The 24,933-nt window shown below is 39.7% G+C and overlaps 1 long non-coding RNA gene and 1 pseudogene across 1 annotated transcript; one reads left to right on the forward strand and one right to left on the reverse strand.

Annotated features, from left to right (window-relative positions):
* Positions 1-2,054: 2,054 nt before the first annotated feature.
* LOC138975107 (adenylosuccinate lyase pseudogene) lies at positions 2,055-20,145 on the forward strand (annotated as a pseudogene).
* A 234-nt stretch (positions 20,146-20,379) lies between these two features.
* LOC138975118 (uncharacterized) lies at positions 20,380-23,850 on the reverse strand. The gene is made up of 3 exons (XR_011458514.1): positions 23,453-23,850; positions 22,724-22,829; positions 20,380-22,428 (listed from the first exon to the last, which is right to left on the reverse strand). It is a non-coding gene; the product is annotated as an uncharacterized lncRNA (long non-coding RNA).
* Between the last annotated feature and the right edge of the window lie 1,083 nt (positions 23,851-24,933).

Raw genomic sequence — 24,933 nt, forward strand, 5'->3', positions numbered from 1 at the left:
ACAAAAAAAGGATTGTGGGGACGCATTTGATTAAGATAAGATAAAATAAAACACGACCATCTAAAGGATGTAAACATTACCATACACATATGACCGCCTGATGATGGTTAAGAAAAGCAAAACAAAACCCTTTGGCCATCTAAGGGAGGTAAACATTACCATACACACATGACCACCTTATGATGGTTGAAGTTAGCAAGTCGAGGCTTTGTGTGCATATAGTGCGGTTGCAATTGTACAACATATTATTACACACAAAAAAAGGATTGTGGGGACGCATTTGATTAAGATAAGATAAAATAAAACACGACCATCTAAAGGATGTAAACATTACCATACACATATGACCGCCTGATGATGGTTAAATTTAGCTTACACACATTGACCACTTTATGATAGTAAATGTCAACATACACTACATGGCATCTCTATTCATGTAAAATGTCAGCTTAGCTAAATTTTCAAAATAGGCGAATGATTTCTTTCTAACTTCATTTAGAATTACAAAATAAAGTTTCATCTCAAATCTGGACAGAATCGGCCTGTAAACTCTGCTCATTTTTCCCGGCATCTTAATGATTGTGCAAACTCACTGACCGGATAAGGATAACGTGGCTCACACCAGTATGTGTGTGTGTGTGTGTGTGTGTGTGTGTGTGTGTGTGTGTGTGTGTGTGAGTCTGTGTATTGATGGCTACTTTGTAGTTTAACCAGTCTTACCTTTGCATTTTACCTCTTATAATTTTTACTAGAAATCGCATTTGAAAAATCGTATAAGATGCATATGTATAAGATGCATAAGCATTTTACCCAGTATATATTATGAAATGAAGTTATTGATGAATATTTTTGTTGTAATGGTGTGTGTGTGTGTGTGTGTGTGTGTGTGTGTGTGTGTGTGTGTGTGTGTGAGTGTGTGTGTGTGTGTGTGGAATCCAGCAGCGTGCTAACAACAACAACAACAACAACAAAACAACAACCACAACCACGTGATATCAAACAAATTTAGTTAATTTGTCGCTCGAAACTAGAACAACATCACCGTGACAGTTTCAGATATGACGTTATCAAAGTAGTTTTGACAGCATCATTCTACAGTCCGGTCGAGCTTCTGTCGTTCGAGCATATGTCGCGTCGAGCTTTTGTCGCGTCGAGCATTTGTCCGGGCCATTCGAGCATCTGTCGTTCGAGCACTATGTCGCGTCGAGCTTTTGTCGCGTCGAGCATTTGTCCATTCGAGCATTTGTCGTTCGAGCATATGTCGTGTCGAGCTTTTGTCGCGTCGAGCATTTGTCGGCCATTCGAGCATCTGTCGTTCGAGCATATGTCGCGTCGAGCTTTTGTCGCGTCGAGCATTTGTCCGCCATTCGAGCATTTGTCGTTCGAGCATATGTCGCATCGAGCTTTTGTCGCGTCGAGCATTTGTCCATTCGAGCATTTGTCGTTCGAGATTTTGTCGTTCGAGCTTTTGTCGTTCGAGCTTATGTCATGTACCCGCTGCGCGCGCACCATTGCCGGCGCAAATTCTAATAAAATACCTTTCCGTTTATATATCTACCTAACTTCTATCTTTCAAAGTCCCTTTTATCTTTGATACGGTCCTAATTATATTTAGGTTTGCATAGAAGTCACTGATTAGGCTGGATGGCTGCATATTATTGTGTTAGGCCCTATTTACGATAATGCTTCGAACTGACCAAAGCGTCACTCTGACCTTGACCGGTTTTCATGTATCGTCGAGAGAAATTGATTCTCACAAACTCATCTTTGTCTTTTCAATCATTGTTTTGTCATTTTTGTATCACTATTACATATCCCGTACCTATGTTGCATATGATTTTAGTTTGTTTATAAGGATTTGGTTGTAATGAGTGATGCTTGGTTCCTCTGCAAAGATTGCTAAATTCCTGCGCGAGTACCTGTCTGCATAAATTAGCAATCTTTGCAGAGGAACCAAGCATCACTCATTACAACCAAATCCTTATAAACAAACTAAAATCATATGCAAGATGTAGCCAAGTGCACTTCGCTACCCTAGACACTCTAATCGGCATCGCATAGCGAAACAGCCTTGTGTACAGTACAAACGGGATAACCCATCCCATAGCAGACGATACGATGCTGCGCGCGCACCATTGCCGGCGCAAATTCTAATAAAATACCTTTCTTTATATATCTACCTAACTTCTATCTTTCAAAGTCCCTTTTATCTTTGATACGGTCCTAATTATATTTAGGTTTGCATAGAAGTCACTGATTAGGCTGGATGGCTGCATATTATTGTGTTATTTACGATAATGCTTCGAACTGACCAAAGCGTCACTCTGACCTTGACCGGTTTTCATGTATCGTCGAGAGAAATTGATTCTCACAAACTCATCTTTGTCTTTTCAATCATTGTTTTGTCATTTTTGTATCACTATTACATATCCCGTACCTATGTTGCATATGATTTTAGTTTGTTTATAAGGATTTGGTTGTAATGAGTGATGCTTGGTTCCTCTGCAAAGATTGCTAATTTATGCAGACAGGTACTCGCGCAGGAATTTAGCCGATTCCATTTACTTTCGGACTTTACCGCTTCGTACTAAGTCAATGTATAATTTTCCCCCAAGTAACGCATATCATGATGTTTGTCTAGGGTTCTTCTTTTTATCTGTATGATTTATGAATTTGTCCATTATTCCAGTTTAGAGAGTTTTGTAATTTTCTGCACTGAAGTTGGTTCAGTGCCTTCACTAGGACCATTGTTTTTGCATCCAACTAAATACATATAAGTTTTTACGAAATGTGATCTATTGCAATGGAAAGCTAAAGGTCGTAGCTTTAATTTGATGTATTGTTTGTTAGGATTGGTTATGTATTTGTTTAAATAACGTAGGGTAAAGCATGTGTAAGAAACACAAATTCCGTGTTTCTGGCCGTATTCAGTCCGATTTTCATCACCGCCGGACGGTGCTTTCTGTGCAGTCCGCGCCGGGGCTATAAGTATAGGCCGGACACCGGCATAAGCAAGCATTCGCTCAAAAGCAAAGATGGCTGCGCCCTACGAAAGCGTGATCGAGGCGAACGAAGAATACTTGGAGCACTTGGATGGTGTGAAACCTCTGGACAACATTTTGGTTCTAAATCAGGTGAATACTGATTTTTACATTGTCATCTGCTTGGTGTATGATTAGTTATTAGTTTAGCAAGATGAATAGGATAAATTGGAGTGGTTATTTTTGTAAACCTGTTCCGAAATTGAAATAATTGTAATTTGACAATGTGGTGGGGTTTTTGACAGAAGCACCGGTCACAGAAATGGTGCAGAATATTTGTATTTTCTGGTTGTAGTTAGTGTATGAAGTGCACAGACGGAAAGATAAGTGTGTTACGGATGTTTTGAAGTTAAAACTTGAATAGGGTTTTGTAAAGAAATTTGGTTTTGAATTATAATTTGAAGTAAAAGAAAGTTTTGCGCATGCGCGGGAATAACCGAAAGCGCATCGCATAGTTGGGAAGTTGGCTGTTGCTGTTTTATGGAACAAAAGTGTTTGTGACTAGTGTTTTATTTGAGATGTTTGAGGTGAGATTTCATTCCAAGTGATTTAGACATTGTGAATTGAAGAAGTTTGGTCAAAATGGTCAGTTTATCACTGCAGATAAATGTGATTATGTATGGACACTTCTTGTAGCTAGTTTTAAGTTTGTAACAATGGTGGAGTGGAACACATGTGATGTGTGGTATTGTTACAAAGAAGAACAAAGATGGTTAGTCACTGTCTTGTAGGATAACATATAGTCTTTCTGTTTCTGTCAATGAAGATGGAATTGATCACAGTAGGCATAATGTAGGTATCAAAATCCCTCTTTGCATGACTTAGCAGGCATGAAAATTCTCCGTATTTTCCGTATTTTTGAAAAAATAAACCGTATTTTTTTTTATTTTCCGATATAGTAAAATAGTTTTGGGGCCATGTTTGAATCCAATTTTAAGGCTCAGATAGCCCCAGATTGCACCAAATTGCACCCTTGAAAAAATTTTCCGGGGGGGCATGCCCCCGGACCCCCCTAGAAGTCTTGGCGCTTCGCGTTTGCGAAACTTGGCGCTACGCGCCTGTGAAACTTGGCGCTACGCGCCTGCGAATTTTGTTTTCAGTATTTTTTTTTTCTTCAGTTTTCATGCCTGCTTAGGCTTGGCCTCACTTCAAACTGTGATTTTGTCTTTTATTTCAGCTTGAAATGTATAAAACATGTTTCAAAAAAATGTGTTGTTCTTCTTCTTTACGAATGTGCAAGTTTTATCTTTGTAGATTTTGTGACGATTTTGTTAAATGACCTACTATTTACCGATCTGCCACGCGAGCCGAGCATGTTCACACGCAGGGGTCTCGCTTCTCGTGGCGTTTGGCTGCGCGGGTATTCGCTACAGGCGTGCAAATAGTATGCAAATTAGAAGTAGAGTCCTTCCTGTTTAGTTTCGTATACATAATGCCTGTGTAAAAAATATCGGGAACACTTCGAAATTTCAGATGGGAATTTCTCGATTGAAAATTCAACCGGTTACCGATAAATTCAACCCAACAAATTTATACCATCTTTTAGCCCTGACATTACTCTACAAGTGTTTAATGTTTGAAGCTTGCCTGCGGAAAACCCGCTTTGCCAAACGCGGATTTGTGAGGGGGTATAGCTTTGCTTTCAAAGCACGTGTGGTTGAAAATGGCTTCCGAAGTCGCGGGCATGTCGCTCGACTCGCCATCGGACAGAAACGAATAAATGGATGAAATTTCTGAAGATCGGTCGTCAGATGTCTTAAATAGTAAGTTTAAACAGTTGTCTGGATGAAATGAATGTTTTTTGGAAGTTTGAGGAAGTTATAAGCAAGGATTGCCATATTTTCGGAACTAGATCACGATCGATTTCTGAAGCTAAAACAAAAGTTGTGTCACTTGGATATTTTATTGTACTGAATTAAAATTCACTGCACTCCGAAGAAATGTACCTTCTAGATCAACTTCAAATGCATTCTGGCAATGGTTTCTCGACTTTTATTTGTTGGTATGTGGCTATTTTTGCGTAAAATCGTGAAATTGTAAGGTCACGTGACCTGGATGGAAATGGTGTTTTGGTTCGGAATTAGGGCAACAACACGGCTGTGGTTGGTCACTTGGTGGCAGGAACAGCTCGGCAACAGTATGTGATGAAAGCTACTAACTTTTCATTTTCTTCCAAGTTTAGTTTGATTTTTGTTTCAAAGAAGGGCCAAAGCAGTTCAACAAAAACAAAATAGTCTAGTGTAACATAGACCCATTTTTTAATTTTTTTGTTTGTTCTTCAATGATACCGAAAACGGACCTATTTTTTGAAATAGTGTTATTTCATTCACATTGCAGATTTTATAAGTTTTTAAAGACCCAGCTCATTTTTTTTACAAACTTTTAAAAACATAAAAAAGGATGGTTCGCTTTTTTGCATGTTTTTAAAGACCGTGGGAGCCCTGGGCACAACCAACATTATACATTAAAAAAATAACTATGTTTTACGGTGTAATTTGTTCATGTGAGCTCTTTTTCTTGACCCAATTGAGTCGCCCTATGCAGCGATCAACAAAGGATAAAGGTATGCGATTGCCTAATTTGATTTTTACTGTGAGCTTGGATCATACATATGCCTCTGGACACAACAGTAGAGCCGCGCCGAAGAGAGACCCCTGCGTGTGAACATGCTCGGCTTGCGTGGCCGATCGGTAAATAGTGGGTCATTTGACAAAATCGTCACATAATAACCACAAAAGCTACAAAGATAAAACTGGCACATTCGGTAAAGAAGAAGAACAACAAATTTTTTTGAAACATGTTTTATACATTTCAAGCTGAAATAAAAGACAAAATCACAGTTTGAAGTGAGGCCAACTGGCGCCAAGCCTAAGTCATGCAAAGAGGGATTTTGATATTGTGAGCACACAAAAATGACTTTTTGAGTCACTTGAGAAAAAGTGACTCTATGTAATCGGTCAGTGTTAGTCTGTCCGGCCGGCCGTCCGTCCGTAGACACCACCTTAACGTTGGACTTTTCTCGGAAACTATCAAAGCGATCGGGCTCATATTTTGTTTAGTCATGACCTCCAATGACCTCTACACTTTAACGATGGTTTTGTTGACCTTTGACCTTTTTCAAGGTCACAGGTCAGCGTCAAAGGAAAAATTAGACATTTTATATCTTTTCTCGGAAACTATCAAAGCGATCGGGCTCATATTTTGTTTAGTCGTGACCTCCAATGACCTCTACACTTTAACGATGGTTTCGTTGACCTTTGACCTTTTTCAAGGTCACAGGTCAGCGTCAAAGGAAAAATTAGACATTTTATATCTTTGACAAAGTTCATCGGATGTGATTGAAACTTTGTAGGATTATTCTTTACATCAAAGTATTTACATCTGTAGCCTTTTACGAACGTTATCAGAAAAACAAGGGAGATAACTAGCCTTTTCTGTTCGGCAACACACAACTTAACGTTGGGCTTTTCTCGGAAACTATAAAAGTGACCGGGCTCAAATTTTATGTGAACGTGACTCATTGTGTTGTGAATAGCAATTTCTTCCTGTCCATCTGATGCCTCATATAATATTCAGAACTGCGAAAGTGACTCGATCGAGCGTTTGCTCTTCTTGTTTCCATTTGTTTTTATTGAAGTAGCACTTTGTTTAGAATTAGAGATCTTGAAGTCCTGATCATTTCCATATAAAAATTATATTGCTGTACTTTAATTAGAAAGGAAGTTATGAATTTTTAAAGAATTATTGATGTCCGCTGGCTAAAATTGGTGTCAAATTAGTGATTAGGCCAAAAAAAAAAAAAGGTCTGTTTACGGTAACATAGGCCAAAAAAATAGGGTCGGTAGGTCGGGATTTATTTATTTATTTTTTTTTTTCTTCCAAAAAACCATATTGTTACGTTATTTTGTCAAAAAAACAAGATTTTTTTTTTCTTTTTTCCCCAAATGCCAAAAAAAAGTCTAGGGTCGCGCGAAAAAACTAGGGTCGGTCGGGTTACCGTAAACAGACCTATTTTTTTTTTTGGCCTTATGGCTATTTGAATGACCTGGTATGAGGTCATTTCTCAAAAATGACCACTCAAAAATTTCTATGCCTACTTATATCATACCAGATCCAGGAAAATAACTGTTTCATACACTTCTCTTAATATATGTGTTATTTATGAACAGCCAAACTTCCCATATCAGACCTGTTTACCCCCCAAAATGAAAATCAGGAATGCAGCTGGTACTTTTCCGTAATTTGAGGCATCTTTGAGTAATCTTTTTTATCAACCATAAACCAGCTCGAAAACGATTAAACGACACATTTATTTGCGCGCTACCATGCAAAACAAGTTCAAAATTGATTACAATGTTTAACAGTATTGTACTACACACACAGAAGCTCGATGACACACACACACAAACACACGACACCTGATATATAATATGCAAGTTAACTAAGACAAGTTTACTTTATCTAAAAAAAAAAAGCAACACCACAGTATTCAGGGGCGGAGCAAGAGAGCTAGAGGGTGGGGGGTACAACCTGCGGTCCAGGGGTTGGGGGGGGAGTCTGGCTGAAGAATTTTAGCTATTTTATTAACAATTTGTAGCTTATATCCTTGATTTTAAACATGATAAATTGGTGTCAGCAGCCACTCATTATTTCTTTTAAAGTTAGTATTAAATAATGGCAATTTATCTTTATTGATATCTGCTCCAGACAACAATAACAATTTCACAGACAGAAAATGTCTTTAGCTTTTTTCCCACAGATTGTTTTTGTTGTTGTTTTTTTTGCTTTTTTGACAGCAAGGGGGGGGGGGGGGGTCCGGAACCCCTGTAACATCCCCTACCCCCACCCCTCCGCCCTTGGACTATTTACAGTCACTTGAAGATGCATGTGAACAAAACCACCTTACATTCTGCCACATCAGACATCCTGCATTAAAACCAGTCATAACAAGAAATTCCTCCGATAGGAATAACACCCCCGTTGGTCAAAGGGAAATAACCATTCTCACTGCACCCATTCTCACTGCCACCAACTGAGAAGGTTATTTCCCTTTGACCATGAATATGTTTCTGTATAAATCCTTGTAGAATCTTAATCCAGCAATAACTCCCTAACCGTGTGTTTGACTGGTCCCAATTTTTGTAAGGACCGTCTCAGGAATGTATAGAACCTGTTCACCAAGTTTGGTGACGATCGGTCCGTTCATTCTTGAGATCTATATGCGAACACAAACACACAAACAAACACACAAACAAACAAACAAACAAACAAACACATCGAGTGAAACCTATACACACCCCTATACCGGGGGTGTAATAACTCTCTCCAGAAGCTACCTTTAATTTTAGAGGACCGATTCGTTTATTTCATGTAAACATTTTGTTGTAAGTTTTTCGATTCAAAGAACTATGATCTTTGCTATATTGGAGAAATATTAATGGAGATCAGTTTTAGACTCAGAAAGACTTGCATTTCGGCAACAGCCAAGTAACTGATGAGCGCGACCATACTCGACCTACATCTATGTCTCTGGCGCGACTGACCGTAGTGAGAGATCGGTTCGCAGGTCTGAGAGATTCTGTGGAAGTAGAGACCTAGGTCAAATAAACTCGATGCGAAGCAGGCTCATGTTTTGCCAAACATAATTTCGTGTTTTTGTTTGTTTCCATGTTCATTTGTGTACTGCATTTTGTTAAAACTAATGCTGCGTCTAACCTCGGGACACGTGCCGCGACGTGACTCGTAACTGACTAGCTTTGTTGTTGCACTGATCTCAAGTTGATCACCAAAATGAATGTGGTTCGCTCTTCTTAAACTTCACCAGACACCGCCACTTGACAGTTTTGCCGATATTTCTGTACAACTTTCGCTTTTTTGGTTGGCATTTCGTCCCCACAGAGATCGGCCCTATATTACCTTTCGGACCAATGTCGATCTCAAATCCGCGGAATCCGACAAATACCTTGCTGTGCACATGCGCAGAAAAGGCTGTTTCGGTCAGCCTTGAAATCACAGCCCTGGTGACTACCACAATTTCGACTTCGAATTTCCACGCAAGAAAAAGGTTCTCTCGACCGGAATTTCCGGAATTTTTGGTAGTATTCCGTAATACCGGAATTTAGACCCCAAATCCGTAATAATTCCGGACAATCCGGGAGGGTAAACAGGTCTGCCATATTATGCAACTGGCAACCGGGATGCAAACAACGTTAAGGTAGTTCACTGGACCCGTTAAATATAAATTGGTTTCTCCCAAAAGTTGGTTATTTTTTAAGTTCGATCTGTCTGCTATGCATTCAGCATAAAAAAAATATAGGGTAGTGGGTTCGTTTCGGAGCTATGAGTCTCGGAAGACAGTGCCCGTTTTGAATTTTGGACCGAAAAATCGAAAAATGGGTATGTTTTGAAAACGGCCAATTACACAAACATCTGCATAGGAATAGTCATTTAAAAAATATCACCAAAAGCAGCAATGGGCAGGTAACGAAGTGTACTGGTAAACGAAAATGTTGCGCATACTCAAACTTTGTGACGTCACGTCTTTTGCCAGAGTTTATTTTAAATTTGTTCCTCATGTTGAGGTATTTTATTGCTGGTAGCCTGGAAATAAATTACGATTTGATGAGATGGGTTGTAAACGCAAGAGCGATCAAAACGGCATTAAAAAAAACAAAAAAAACGACAGGTTGGTAGTGTTTTTAGGGGGGGTTCACTCCCTTGATTAACCCCACCCTTTGCACTATTACTGTCCAGTGTGCCTCAGAAAAATATGTGTCACGATAATGTAAAGGGCTGTTGTCCGATCATTTGTCTCAGATATATGAGCCAACTAAATTATGTTTTTAAAAACCACTGTTACATATGACCTCTGTTGAAAGTCAAAGGTCACCGCAACTTTGAAAGGCCACAAGTCCGATTCAAATGTGATAAAAACGCCAATCAAAAGGTGGAGGTCACTTGTTTGATACAAGTGTAATAATAAAAATTAATAATCAAGGCTTGGTTTATAATTTTGCTTAATAGTGCGTACTGTTATTTGTTACGGTTTGAAGGCTGGGACTTTTTGAGGGTGGAATTAAAGCAATTTTTCGCCTTATGGGCCCCTTATGCCTCGAAGGACTTCAATTATTGTATTATCTGCTGCCAGCGTACAGTAGAAAGAGGGCTGCATACACAAGACACTTGTTCTTAATACTACTGGCTGTGTTATTCTAGTTCAAACACCGGTTTTAACATGTGGTATTCTGATGCAATCACGCTGTGAGCATCACGGGTTGGGAGACACTCTCTTACCTGCTACCGGAGCTTCAATGTTAGCTTTGGTGATTATTACGATGTCACTGGCAAAGAGAACGGCTTTGTACCGATTTCATTAGATGCCCACGTGTTTTTGACCTCGTGGTTGGGAGGCGTGTCGCATTGTTTTTATTTCTGGCGGTGTCGTCATTTTCTGACGTCATTCACTTACGCTGCCTGAAAAATGTGACGTTTGTTCTATTCACGTCATTCGAATGTTCGACGTGTTCTTCTTCTTCTTCTTCTTCTGCGTTCCCTGTTCGATGTGTTCGAATTCCCAGCCTGCCAGGAAAAAATGGCGACACAACTCAGTGGCTTCCCTTTGTGTATGAAGAGTAATGTCCCTGTTTCCATTTGACCTGCCTTAAATTAATTATTTTAAAAATTCGTAACTTGAGTTCTAGTGGACCGATTTTGATCATGTTTGCACCATTGAATTCAAAATGATGAGAGCTATGCACACAAGTGAAGATAACGGTTACATCTCAAGAAGTCAAAATCACTTTTTATTACCTACATAATGTTACTCCTGTGTTAGGAAGAAGATTTTGCTGTTTATAGTTGGTAAATAGTAAATGATGTCTAAATATCAGCTGTTTCTAGTTGATAATGTGGAATGATAGAAAGATAGTGGTGTGTTTGAACACAGTAACTATGTGGTAATTATTAGTCATAATTACTAGCCTCTGGTAACATCTGGTAAATATGATTTGTGTTTTGTTGTGTGCTAATAAGGAAACGTTGTGTTTAATTTCAGAGCCAACCAGTCTGGGTTTTACATTACATGTCTGACTGAGTAGTTTGTGTTCTTAGATTTTGGTGAAGCACCTTACGAACACTGGGTTTAAGGTTTTTAACTAGGTTTTTAACTAGGTTTTTAGGTTTGGGTTTTAACTGGTCTTTAAGGTCTTGACCTTAAGATTTTGGTCTTTAGGTCTAACACTGTTCTTTAGCCATTGTGTTTGATTTTTGGAAGTTGGGTTTTGTTGAAAAAGAAAAACTCAAGAGAATAAAAGAAGTTTGAAAGTGAAACATATTTCTGTATTTGTGTTATTCATTGACACATAAGATCCCCTACCCCCTTTCTTAACATAATTGGTTTTTCTAAATATAACTTGAAAGGTCAAGAGTGTTACAAAATGGCGTCCCTGGGTAGGCTAGGGGGTATGTAAAAAAAAAAAAAAAAAAAAAAAAAAAAAAAAATTAAAGTAAAACCCAGTGTTCTGGTGCCGCTTCATCATGGCCAGTGGTGGCCAAGAACTGAGCTCTCAGACAGATGATGTGTGTGATCGGGGAGGCATGACACCGCGCATGCTGGGACGTGGACGGGGGACACCGTTGGCGCGGGGGCTGTACACCACCCCTGGTTTCATTACATCCGACAGCGGTCTTTTCATGCCGACATCCACTCCCGAAGTTACTCCGACAGCATCAGGTGCACCCATCATCAACGTTCATGTGAAGGCGCCAACCCAATCTCCTCGGTTGGGGATTTTTACGGGGACTAGACCAGGCGGAGGCGCGGAAGTCAACCGGGATAACCAGCATTCCAGACATGAACAGAGGAACAGTTACTGTGCCAGCTGCACTAGGAAGGTTCAGTCTTTCACGTCTGTGGACATTGCTTTTGAACAACAACTCTTTTTTGATGGATAAAGCTAAAGCTTTTGGAGACGAAAGTGATAACACTGTGGAGGGTGGAAATGAGTCTGCAGATGAAGATCATGAACATCAGACTGAAAAAAAAAAGAGCTCAGGAGGTCTACAAGACCAAGAAAATCGGTGGAAAAACTGAATTTGATGCACAGTGTGAGTGGCAAGGTAGATACGCATACGCAAACTGTACCTGTAGTCTGTGTGTGTGGGAAAGTTGAAGATTTTCGTCCACCTGATTTGTCTGGGGCTTACCTAGATGGGGAACTTGTAGACTGTGTGATGAATCAGTTGAGTGTTTTAATGGAAACACCGCTATAAGAAATCCAGGGTGGTTTTCATTGAGAGAATATTAACGGGGTTAATGCATGTTTGAGTGCATTACATGAACAGTGGACTACTGTTTTTGTCAGTTGTAGTTTTGACTGTGTGTTGGTCTCCATCAGGCTAACCGTTCAGGCTAACAGTTGAGTCTTGGGTATATGACAAATTGTTTTGTTGGACTGTATGAATGGAGTTTTGGTTATGAAAAACATAGTAATACAGTTATTTTGTTATTATGCAGTGTATGGAGAATATGTAGACTGTAGAATATGATGTAAAAAGAGAAATTGATTTTCGTATTAGTTTTGTTGTTTTTGTCAAATGTTCTTATTTTTGAGTCACTTGAGAAAAAGTGACTCTATGTAATCGGTCAGTGTTAGTCTGTCCGGCCGTCCGTAGACACCACCTTAACGTTGGACTTTTCTCGGAAACTATCAAAGCGATCGGGCTCATATTTTGTTTAGTTGTGACCTCCAATGACCTCTACACTTTAACGATGGTTTCGTTGACCTTTGACCTTTTTCAAGGTCACAGGTCAGCGTCAAAGGAAAAATTAGACATTTTATATCTTTGACAAAGTTCATCGGATGTGATTGAAACTTTGTAGGATTATTCTTTACATCAAAGTATTTACATCTGTAGCCTTTTACGAACGTTATCAGAAAAACAAGGGAGATAACTAGCCATTTCTGTTCGGCAACACACAACTTAACGTTGGGCTTTTCTCGAAAACTATAAAAGTGACCGGGCTCAAATTTTATGTGAACGTGACTCCCAGTGACCTCTACACTTTGACGTCTGCTTTGGTGACCTTTGACCTTTTTCAAGGTCATAATATTCAGAACTGCGAAAGTGACTCGATCGAGCGTTTGCTCTTCTTGTTCAAATGGAGAAACATTTTTCCTCAGGAGGGGTGAATGTAACACATTCAAAACCTAACTTGTTTTGAACATGTACATAAAGCTAGGTTTGTAGTTAAAGGGAAGAAACTGTTGTTTTTTTGGGTAATGTGAACATTGATTGTTACCTCCCTTTAATCAGTCTTTTCAACTTGACTAACTCAGTTTATATTTTTGGATTTAGATAACATTGTTCAAGCTGTTTTAAAAGTGTTTTTGATTAGGTGTTAATTATAAACTTTAATAAGTCGTAAAGATTTTATTGTTAGAAAATCTTCCAGTTCGGAATTTAGAGTTTTAGCGTCACTTCCGCCCTCTGCTTGAGAAGTCGTCAAGATGGTGTGAAACCTCTGGACAACATTTTGGTTCTAAATCAGGTGAATACTGATTTTTACATTGTCATCTGCTTGGTGTATGATTAGTTATTAGTTTAGCAAGATGAATAGGATAAATTGGAGTGGTTATTTTTGTAAATCTGTTCCGAAATTGAAATAATTGTAATTTGACAATGTGGTGGGGTTTTTGACAGAAGCACCGGTCACAGAAATGGTGCAGAATATTTGTATTTTTGGTTGTAGTTAGTGTATGAAGTGCATAGACGGAAAGATAAGTGTGTTACGGATGTTTTGAAGTTAAAACTTGAATAGGGTTTAGGTTTTGTAAAGAAATTTGGTTTTGAATTATAATTTGAAGTAAAAGAAAGTTTTGCGCATGCGCGGGAATAACCGAAAGCGCATCGCATAGTTGGGAAGTTGGCTGTTGCTGTTTTATGGAACAAAAGTGTTTGTGACTAGTGTTTTATTTGAGATGTTTGAGGTGAGATTTCATTCCAAGTGATTTAGACATTGTGAATTGAAGAAGTTTGGTCAAAATGGTCAGTTTATCACTGCAGATAAATGTGATTATGTATGGACACTTCTTGTAGCTAGTTTTGAGTTTGTAACAATGGTGGAGTGGAACACATGTGATGTGTGGTATTGTTACAAAGAAGAACAAAGAATGATGGTTAGTCACTGTCTTGTAGGATAACATATAGTCTTTCTGTTTCTGTCAATGAAGATGGAATTGATCACAGTAGGCATAATGTTACTCCTGTGTTAGGAAGAAGATTTTGCTGTTTATAGTTGGTAAATAGTAAATGATGTCTAAATATCAGCTGTTTCTAGTTGATAATGTGGAATGATAGAAAGATAGTGGTGTGTTTGAACACAGTAACTATGTGGTAATTATTAGTCATAATTACTAGCCTCTGGTAACATCTGGTAAATATGATTTGTGTTTTGTTGTGTGCTAATAAGGAAACGTTGTGTTTAATTTCAGAGCCAACCAGTCTGGGTTTTACATTTACATGTCTGACTGAGTAGTTTGTGTTCTTAGATTTTGGTGAAGCACCTTACGAACACTGGGTTTAAGGTTTTTAACTCCCGCAGTGGGGCACTGCGGTTATGAAATTAAAGGCCCCTCCTGTTTTTGGAACCGCAGGAGCTTTCTAGTTTGCTGTTAGGTAGATTTTTGGTTCCTCTTTCCTGTCATGCTCTCTTTTTCTTCATGAATTCTTTTCTTTTTTCTGCCTTCTTGCTCATTCACCTGTATTTTTTCCAAAAATCTCTTCTCTTGCCGCTTGTTTCGCGATTCATGTATAGTTTAAAGGCACAGTAAGCCTCCCGTAAACCATCACAGAGCTCCCCGAGCGTCTAAATACAGTACAAGCATACTTCCATTTGAACGCTCACCGAACGGGAACATCCTGGCTGCTTTCTGTCGAGCGTGAGACATTTTCAAAGAATTTATTTTCGTAGACTTGTTCGTTAACAACAACGGCGCCTCGTTTTTGCGCTAGATCTAACTTTTAAAATCTAAATAATAAATTGACAGCTTGTTACACAAACATTCTTTAATCATAAAAGAATTCGTTTTTCATCAAGACAAGATCAGAACAATTCGAAGTTGTGAAAGTTTAAAAAAAAGAAAAGCCCGGAAGCAGGGTCACGCAAGGGTCGTAGCAGACGAAGGTTTATCAGTGCAAATCGCCGTTCCTCTCAACAGTCAAAAGCCATCGCTAGAGTTCTTGTGAACCACAGCCGTTGTTTCGTGCATAAAAAACGTGCTATTGTAGATAAGCTCACATCGAGTCGCATTCATGACTAACTGACGACTGCATTGTGAAAAAGGAAAACTGGATCACACGGGTTCACGATGGCTCAGGGGTAAGATAAACCACTCAAAAATAAATTCTTTGAAAATTGTTCGCTCTTTACGGAGGGCACCTAGGATGTTCTCAATTGGTGAGTGTTTAAATGAAAGGGTGTTTGTACTGTGTGTAAAAGCCTGACCGTATCTGTGATGGTTTACGGGAGGCTTACTCTGCCTTTAATCTGTTAGTGTTCTGATGTAAGTCCAGCAGTAGATAGGCCTATTTTAACATACTGGAAACTGGTAATCTTCCAGTAGGTATTAATTTAGTTTTACTAAAGCCTGCTGGGACACAAGTAATGGGTTAGTGCATTTGTAAACAGGAATCGCTTGACAAGTGGCCCCCTTCATCCCCCCCTTCCTCGTCCTGATATGGCTCTGCGTAGTCGGCTGGACGTTAAGCAACAAATAAACAAACAAACAAACAAACAAAGGAAGAAGATTTTGCTGTTTATAGTTGGTAAATAGTAAATGATGTCTAAATATCAGCTGTTTCTAGTTGATAATGTGGAATGATAGAAAGATAGTGGTGTGTTTGAATACAGTAACTATGTGGTAATTATTAGTCATAATTACTAGCCTCTGGTAACATCTGGTAAATATGATTTGTGTTTTGTTGTGTGCTAATAAGGAAACGTTGTGTTTAATTTCAGAGCCAACCAGTCTGGGTTTTACATTACATGTCTGACTGAGTAGTTTGTGTTCTTAGATTTTGGTGAAGCACCTTACGAACACTGGGTTTAAGGTTTTTAACTCCCGCAGTGGGGCACTGCGGTTATGAAATTAAAGGCCCCTCCTGTTTTTGGAACCGCAGGAGCTTTCTAGTTTGCTGTTAGGTAGATTTTTGGTTCCTCTTTCCTGTCATGCTCTCTTTTTCTTCATGAATTCTTTTCTTTTTTCTGCCTTCTTGCTCATTCACCTGTATTTTTTCCAAAAATCTCTTCTCTTGCCGCTTGTCTCGCGATTCATGTATAGTTTAATCTGTTAGTGTTCTGATGTAAGTCCAGCAGTAGATAGGTTAAGCCTATTTTAACATACTGGAAACTGGTAATCTTCCAGTAGGTATTAATTTAGTTTTACTAAAGCCTGCTGGGACACAAGTAATGGGTTAGTGCATTTGTAAACAGGAATCGCTTGACAAGTGGCCCCCTTCATCCCCCCCTTCCTCGTCCTGATATGGCTCTGCGTAGTCGGCTGGACGTTAAGCAACAAATAAACAAACAAACATGGTTTTTAACTAGGTTTTTAACTAGGTTTTTAGGTTTGGGTTTTAACTGGTCTTTAAGGTCTTGACCTAAAGATTTTGGTCTTTAGGTCTAACACTGTTCTTTAGCCATTGTGTTTGATTTTTGGAAGTTAGGTTTTGTTGAAAAAGAAACATATTTCTGTACTTGTGTTATTCATTGACCCATAAGATCCCCTACCCCCTTTCTTAACATAATTGGTTTTTCTAAATATAACTTGAAAGGTCAAGAGTGTTACACGTAAGCATTACTCATTACAAATCCTTATAAACAAACTAAAATCATATGCAAGATGTAGCCAAGTGCACTTCGCTACCCTAGACACTCTAATCATCGCATAGCGAAACAGCCTTGTGTACAGTACAAACGGGATAACCCATCCCATAGCAGACGATACGATGCTGCGCGCGCACCATTGCCGGCGCAAATTCTAATAAAATACCTTTCTTTATATATCTACCTAACTTCTATCTTTCAAAGTCCCTTTTATCTTTGATACGGTCCTAATTATATTTAGGTTTGCATAGAAGTCACTGATTAGGCTGGATGGCTGCATATTATTGTGTTATTTACGATAATGCTTCGAACTGACCAAAGCGTCACTCTGACCTTGACCGGTTTTCATGTATCGTCGAGAGAAATTGATTCTCACAAACTCATCTTTGTCTTTTCAATCATTGTTTTGTCATTTTTGTATCACTATTACATATCCCGTACCTATGTTGCATATGATTTTAGTTTGTTTATAAGGATTTGGTTGTAATGAGTGATGCTTGGTTCCTCTGCAAAGATTGCTAATTTATGCAGACAGGTACTCGCGCAGGAATTTAGCCGATTCCATTTACTATCGGACTTTACCGCTTCGTACTAAGTCAATGTATAATTTTCCCCCAAGTAACGCATATCATGATGTTTGTCTAGGGTTCTTCTTTTTATCTGTATGATTTATGAATTTGTCCATTATTCCAGTTTAGAGAGTTTTGTAATTTTCTGCACTGAAGTTGGTTCAGTGCCTTCACTAGGACCATTGTTTTTGCATCCTACTAAATACATATAAGTTTTTACGAAATGTGATCTATTGCAATGGAAAGCTAAAGGTCGTAGCTTTAATTTGATGTATTGTTTGTTAGGATTGGTTATGTATTTGTTTAAATAACGTAGGGTAAAGCATGTGTAAGAAACACAAATTTCGTGTTTCTGGCCGTATTCAGTCCGATTTTCATCACCGCCGGACGGTGCTTTCTGTGCAGTCCGCGCCGGGGCTATAAGTATAGGCCGGACACCGGCATAAGCATGCATTCGCTCAAAAGCAAAGATGGCTGCGCCCTACGAAAGCGTGATCGAGGCGAACGAAGAATACTTGGAGCACGTCAATTACAGCACTTCGCTGGTTGCACGCTATGCCAGCTCAGCTATGACAAAGAACTTTGGAGACGTGAAGAAATTCTCAACGTGGCGACAACTGTGGACATGGCTTGCAATGGCAGAGAAGAAGCTTGGCCTTTCAATCTCAGAAGAGCAGATTAAAGAGATGAAGGCAAACATTGGCGGCAACATTGACTTTGCCCATGCCGAGCTGGAGGAGAAACGCGTTCGTCATGACGTCATGGCTCATGTTCACACTTTCGCTCACATTTGTCCCCATGCTGCTCCCATTATTCACCTGGGTGCCACTTCCTGTTACGTTGGCGACAACACTGACCTGATTGTCATGAAGGATGCTTTTGATATTATGTTACCAAAGCTTGCTAGGTGTATCCATCGCCTGTCTTCGTTTGCAAAGCAACACAAAGCACTGGCCTGCCTGTCCTATACTCACCTTCAACCAGCACAGCTGTCGACAGTGGGCAAGCGTGCATGCATTTGGACACAGGATCTTCTCATGGATCTGCGTAATCTGCAGCGAGCCAGGGCTGACCTTCGCTTTCGTGGGGTCAAGGGCACCACTGGCACCCAGGCCTCCTTTCTGGCTCTCTTTGATGGCAATGAGAAGAAGGTGGAGGAATTGGATTGTCTTGTCACAGAACTGGCTGGTTTTAAAAGCCATTTCTTGATCTGCGGTCAGACTTACAGTCGCAAAGTAGACGTGGATTGTGTCAATACTCTTGCCAGTCTTGGTGCCACGGTCCACAAGATTTGTACAGATATCAGGTTGCTGGCCAACTTCAAAGAACTGGAGGAGCCCTTTGAGAAAGATCAGATTGGGTCCAGTGCCATGCCCTACAAGAGGAACCCAATGCGGTCAGAGCGCTGCTGCTCTCTGGCCAGACACCTGATGACGCTGGTCCACGACCCACTCAACACGGCCGCCAACCAATGGATGGAGCGTACACTGGACGACAGTGCTAACAGACGCATTGCTATTGCTGAAGCCTTCCTGACAGCTGATGCCTTGCTGGGAACCATGCAGAATGTCTTTGAGGGTCTGGTTGTCTATCCCAAGGTGATAGAGCGACGCATCCGACAGGAGCTGCCCTTCATGGCCACAGAAAACATCATCATGGCCATGGTCAAGTCGGGAGGAGACAGGCAGGAATGTCACGAGCAGATCCGAGTGCTGTCGCAGCAGGCAGGGAACCGCGTGAAGCAGGAAGGAGAAGATAATGACCTGGTGGAGCGTATCAAACAGAGCGCGTACTTTGCCCCTGTTCACGCCAAGTTAGAGCTCCTGATGGACCCCGCTACTTTTGTTGGACGTGCTCCAGCACAGGTGGATCGCTTCCTGCAAGAAGAAATGGAACCTGCCTTACAGCCATACACCAGCGACCTTGAGGGTCGCTCCCACCTAACACTGTGAACACAAACCCCACATTCATCCACAGCGTGCCCTGTCCAGAGTCTGTGCACAGCAACAGTCATCAGACATGTCGGTGGAGTGAAATCCTGATGTTTAGAGATTGTGTAAATTGCAATGCGGATGCTAAAGCTTAGAAATATTAACCCGATTGTGAATTTTCAAGTTGATCTCGACTACTTTTGAGAAAGTGTTTCTTATTTATCATGAGCAGTACTGGAGACAGCTTTAGCTTGTTTGTTGGAGTTCGTGAAGATAGCGTGTTTTTTTTAAGCCAAGGCAGCTTTATGCCATAGCTTTTACATTACAGCCCTTTGCCGATGCATGGCAGGTATTTTTGTTTTCTTTTGTCATCCGTTTTGTTAACCATTCTTTATGTATGTACTTGCTGCATTTAAATTTGCTGCATTTAAACTTGCTGCATTTAAACCTTTCAACCCAGTTAACCTAAGTTATTAGTTTGCCCCTAATGTTCTTCTTTTTGGGATAAAGAATTTAGACAAGGTTTGCCCAAATGTACTTGAAACCATTGTGATTGAATGCATTTTTCATGAATATCGTTTTCAACTTTGAAGAGAATTGTGTAGGCCGAGTAATTTTAAACAGTTGATCAAGTTGAAATATATGTAACAAAATTGTCATAATTTCTTATGTGGATATGTGTAAAATCATGAATAAATTGAAAGTTTAGGCATCCATGATCGATTTGTTTACCAACAAAAGCCATGACCTATTGCAGTATTTCTGTACTACAGAGTGGCCATTCTGTTTTTATATTTAGTCAAGTTTTGACTAAATATTTTAACATCGAGGGGGAATCGAAACGAGGGTCGTGGTGTGTGTGTGTGTGTGTGTGTGTGTGCGTGCGTGCGTGCGTGTAGAGTAGTGGGGCTCCTATGTTGCAAAATCATTCAAATCATGCAACAAACACCAAATTCAGCAAATATGAAGAGTTTTATGTGCTTAACAAAACCTGATACAGAGCCACCGCGAAAAATAAAAAAATGGGTAGTTTTTAAACAATTTTTCAAAATGGCCGCCAGTGTAAAAATTGGGTATGTTAGGCATATTTCACTTCATGTGATTAACAGCAAATTTGGCGTAAATGGACATTTGCTTTTGCTTAACAAAACCTGATACAGAGCCACCGTGAAAAAATTAAAAAATCAGTAGTTTTTTTAACAATTTTCAAAATGGCCGCCAATAAAAGGGTATTTAGGCATTTTTGGTGCTACAAGACATTCTCTTGCAATAGAAACTAACACAAAAACATTTTTTAAACAAAACAATACATGTATTGTTGGTGCAGAGAATGATTGGACGGTGTGGGTGGCAGCGTTGAAGAATTTGTGGATTACCTAAACTGTGCAAAAATAAATATATTGCACCAATTTTCATACCAAAACGAAAACATTCATTCCTGTGCTGTTGTATTCAATGTATGCTATTGAGGGCACTCAACTTGGCTAACTGGAACACTTTTAAGATAAAATGTGGCCTTTACATGGGTTATTTGACCGCCGCCCAAATAAGGGTACCCCCAAAATAAAACTGATAAAAATGTAATGTATCAACTCAAAAGTCGACTAAAATTCATAATCGCTGTATTTCGAAAACGTTGTTTGTTCTCATGTGTTTACACAACTAGCACATTCCGGTAAGTGTATATACTCAAAAGAAACTTTGGCAGTACTTGAAACAACCATCTGTCATATTATACATGCGAAGTCAAACATATGTGGGATGTAAGTTAACAAACCTGTGGCAGTTTTTAAAATATCATTTCGTGAAGATTTGAAAGTGAACTCAAACGGTTGAACTACGCCTCGTGTGTAGACACACATTCCTGAAAGTTTCAACGCAACCCACTTGGTCATTGCTAAAATACATGGATTTTAGTTGACTTGGGTATCCCTCAAATTTGACACATAAACATCTCATCCGTGAGATCGACACATACATCAGTAGGTACAATGGCACAACACTAGAAATATGCAAGATGGCGAAATAAAACAACCTGTTCTGGATGGATAATCAAGTTGACTTTCTCTTCGTATACAACAGTGACCCAGTTGTGCCTCAGGAATTGTCGTCGGCTTTTTAAAAGGTACCCGAAGTTTTTGTCGCATCTCTTTGTCACGTCAAGGGTATCCTTATTTTGACGGTGTAAATGATGATGTAAAAAAAACAACAAATGTGCCAGATAGCGAAGATGCGAGCCTTTAATGGCATAGCCAGTTTGAATAAATTGACACAGGAATAAATGTTTGAGTTGGGGTATGAAAATGGGTGCAATAATATTTTTGCACAGTTTAGATGCTGACAGTTTTCACAGGCATGCAAGCACATTTGCAGAAAGCTGTGGTCTGCAGTCCTTCTTAGCAGCATTTCCAGCGTTTTGTTGTACAGCTCTTCTTGCAGGCACACCTCATGAGTTCTCGGCACACGCTGGATACCTCTTGGAAAGCTCGTCCAGAATGACTCCCACTTTCCAGCCTTGAACTGCCAGCCCACAGAGTTTGGAAGTCTAATAGGTAGATGGCTCTTCTCAATCTCATGTCCTGCAGCAGCAGTAAGGGGATTATGGTCAATTTGGCAGCTCTTTTTACTGAAGAGGTACCGTCTAGCACTATTTACACCCAGTACGTTGCTGGTTTTGTCCTACAAATGTACACCAAAAAGCTCTTGTGCTGCCCTGTCAGTGGTACTCAGCTTACAAAGAGGAGCAGACAACATGAAGAAAGTTTGAGTGACGTCTTCAAATGCTTGCCATACTTCCCAAGCCTTCTGATTCCCCAATACCATTGAAGAACGACATAGTGTCACAGCCTGTAAGGCTATGCAAAATGGGCAGACAGGGTGACTTCTCTTGACCAATGGCTTTGGCAATGTGATACACTTCACGAGCAGAACACAGCTGGAATGAGAAGCAGACTGTCTGGCCTCCTCTACATCCATGGTGCAGGAAATCAGCCTGGGGTACCCTTCACACAAAAGATCAAAAGTGACATTTTTATTTGAATGTATTTGAATAATTACTGTTTCAGGTTAAAAAACAAACAAACACAGTTTCCAGTGACCGAACTGATTCTGGAATCTTTCTGACCGCTACATTTATTCGCTTAAAACAGTCGCTAACAGAATGTTGACCATAGTGAGGGTACGTTAAACCCATCAAATTCACAGAGGTCGCTTACAAATGATGTGCAAACATGTTCCAATTAATACAAATAAAAAAATCTTACTGATAAGCTAGACAGGATGTATTAGGTAACAAACCTTGATACAGTAGTACTTGTGAAATCAGCTCCCTTCTGTGGCACCGGAATAATTGCAGAACGCTTGTTCCCAGGAACCGGCATGTGGTGTAACTCGTGTATATATCCTGTAAAAATAAAATTCACACCAATGCACGGTCAACTTAAAATAAGCAAAAGGATGAGAAACAAACAACAAACCAAAATTGTAAAACTCAAAGAGCGGTACCTCTTCATTTTTCAAAACCACTTATCTCATTTGATTAGCATACACTGTATGCTTTTGTCTGTTACCTACCGTCTTTGAAAGTTTGATCACAACACTGTAAAGACATGGGGAGTGGAGTGTTTTTATCTCCAGCTGGTCATCCTACTATCTGGCCTACCCTCACTCAGTTTTTGACTCTACCCCTCCCCACCTCAGCCGTTCAGAGACTTATGGAAGTCCTTAACGTAGGCAGGACTAATCATTGATCATACCATGAACAATCTCTTTCACCTCGCCTTTTATTCAAAGTTCGTTTAATCTGTTTAAAATCACCAGCGTGGCGATCATGATTTCCTTACTTGTAATCAACAGATAGATCTAGATCTATCAGCATCACTGACAATCCAGCTAATGAGCTATTGCAAGATTAAACAAAGTCTCTGCATTTCAGCGCTTCACCCGATGAATAACAGACCCCAGGGGAGAATTAAACAGTAAAATGATGTGACATTGGTGAATGGATGCGTATTCTTGAAAACTTACCTTCAGAAACGTTGTTTTCGCTCAAATCAAAACACGCAATGTTGCGGAGGCCGCCATCTTGAATTTTTATGCTGCGGATATATAACATTCTAAAAACGATCAAATTAAATACCAGAACACAAAAATACCCATAAGAGTATTTATGTCATGCATGTGTTATCAGCAGACAACTTCTGGTGCGTGGTAAACCATTGAATTTTACATTTGCTGAGTTGGGATTATTTAATGCTGAGCGCTTTTGGTACGAATTTCGTCTGCTGTAAATGCAGCCTTTTATTCCCTATCAAAAACAAAAAAACCGATTTCTGAAGTGGCTCTGTATCTGAAATCTCTTAAATAATCATAAGGAACAATATCACAAAGTATGATGTTTGTTGCAAGATGTGAATGATTTATTAGTGCGTCTGCAACATACGAGCCCCACTAGAGCGATTCAGACCAAACTACTGGACCGATCGTTATGAAATTTGACATGAGAGTTCCTGGGATTGATATCCCCATACGTTTTTTTCATTTTTTTGATAAATGTCTTTGATGACGTCATATCATGTCACGCCCTCATTTTTCAATCAAATTGGTTGAAATTTTGGTCAAGTAATCAGTCTTCGACGAAGCCCGGACTTCGGTATTGCATTTCAGCTTGGTGGCTTAAAAATTACTTAATGACTTTGGTCATTAAAAATCTGAAAATTGTAAAAAAAATATTTCTTTTATAAAACGATCCAAATTTACGTTTATCTTATTCTCCATCATTTGCTGATTCCAAAAACATATAAATATGTTATATTCGGATTAAAAACAAGCTCTGAAAATTAAATATATAAAAACTATTATCAAAATTAAATTGTCGAAATCAATTTCAAAACACTTTCATCTTATTCCTTGTCGGTTCCTGATTCCAAAAACATATACAGTGAAACCCGGCTATATTGAAGTGGCACGGGACCCGGGAAGACCTTCAATATAGCCGGAACTTCAATATAGGCAATTCTCGGTTATATTGAATTTCCCTCCTTGTTCCTTCAAAAATTCAATATAACCGAACTTTTTTCACTATACGTTCTTATTCAGTCCGTGTCCACACATTGCGTTTGATGTGAGATATATTCCCATTAATCTTTCACCTGTTGGCTGTTGTTGTTCGAGCCTCCTTCCTTTTTTCTGCACACACACCTACTCACACACACGCACGCCCCCCCCCCCCCCCCCGGTCCCTTACACACACAAACACACAGAGCCATTCACAGTATCAGACCGACGCCAAATGAAGCATTTGTCACACAAAAATAAACAGACAAACAAACAAACGAACAAGCAAAGTCCCTAAGATGTGCAGGTCCGATACGCAGTGCTAAAAAAGGAGGGGGGAGGGAGGGAGGAGGATGTACACAAGTTACCAGCGCTGTTTACATCAATCATACGACTCAGTGATGAACAGCGGGGGTAACTTGTGTAACCTGCTCTTCTTCCAACCCCCTCTC

Source organism: Littorina saxatilis, linkage group LG1 (assembly GCF_037325665.1).
Source record: "Littorina saxatilis isolate snail1 linkage group LG1, US_GU_Lsax_2.0, whole genome shotgun sequence".
NCBI lineage: Eukaryota > Metazoa > Mollusca > Gastropoda > Littorinimorpha > Littorinidae > Littorina > Littorina saxatilis.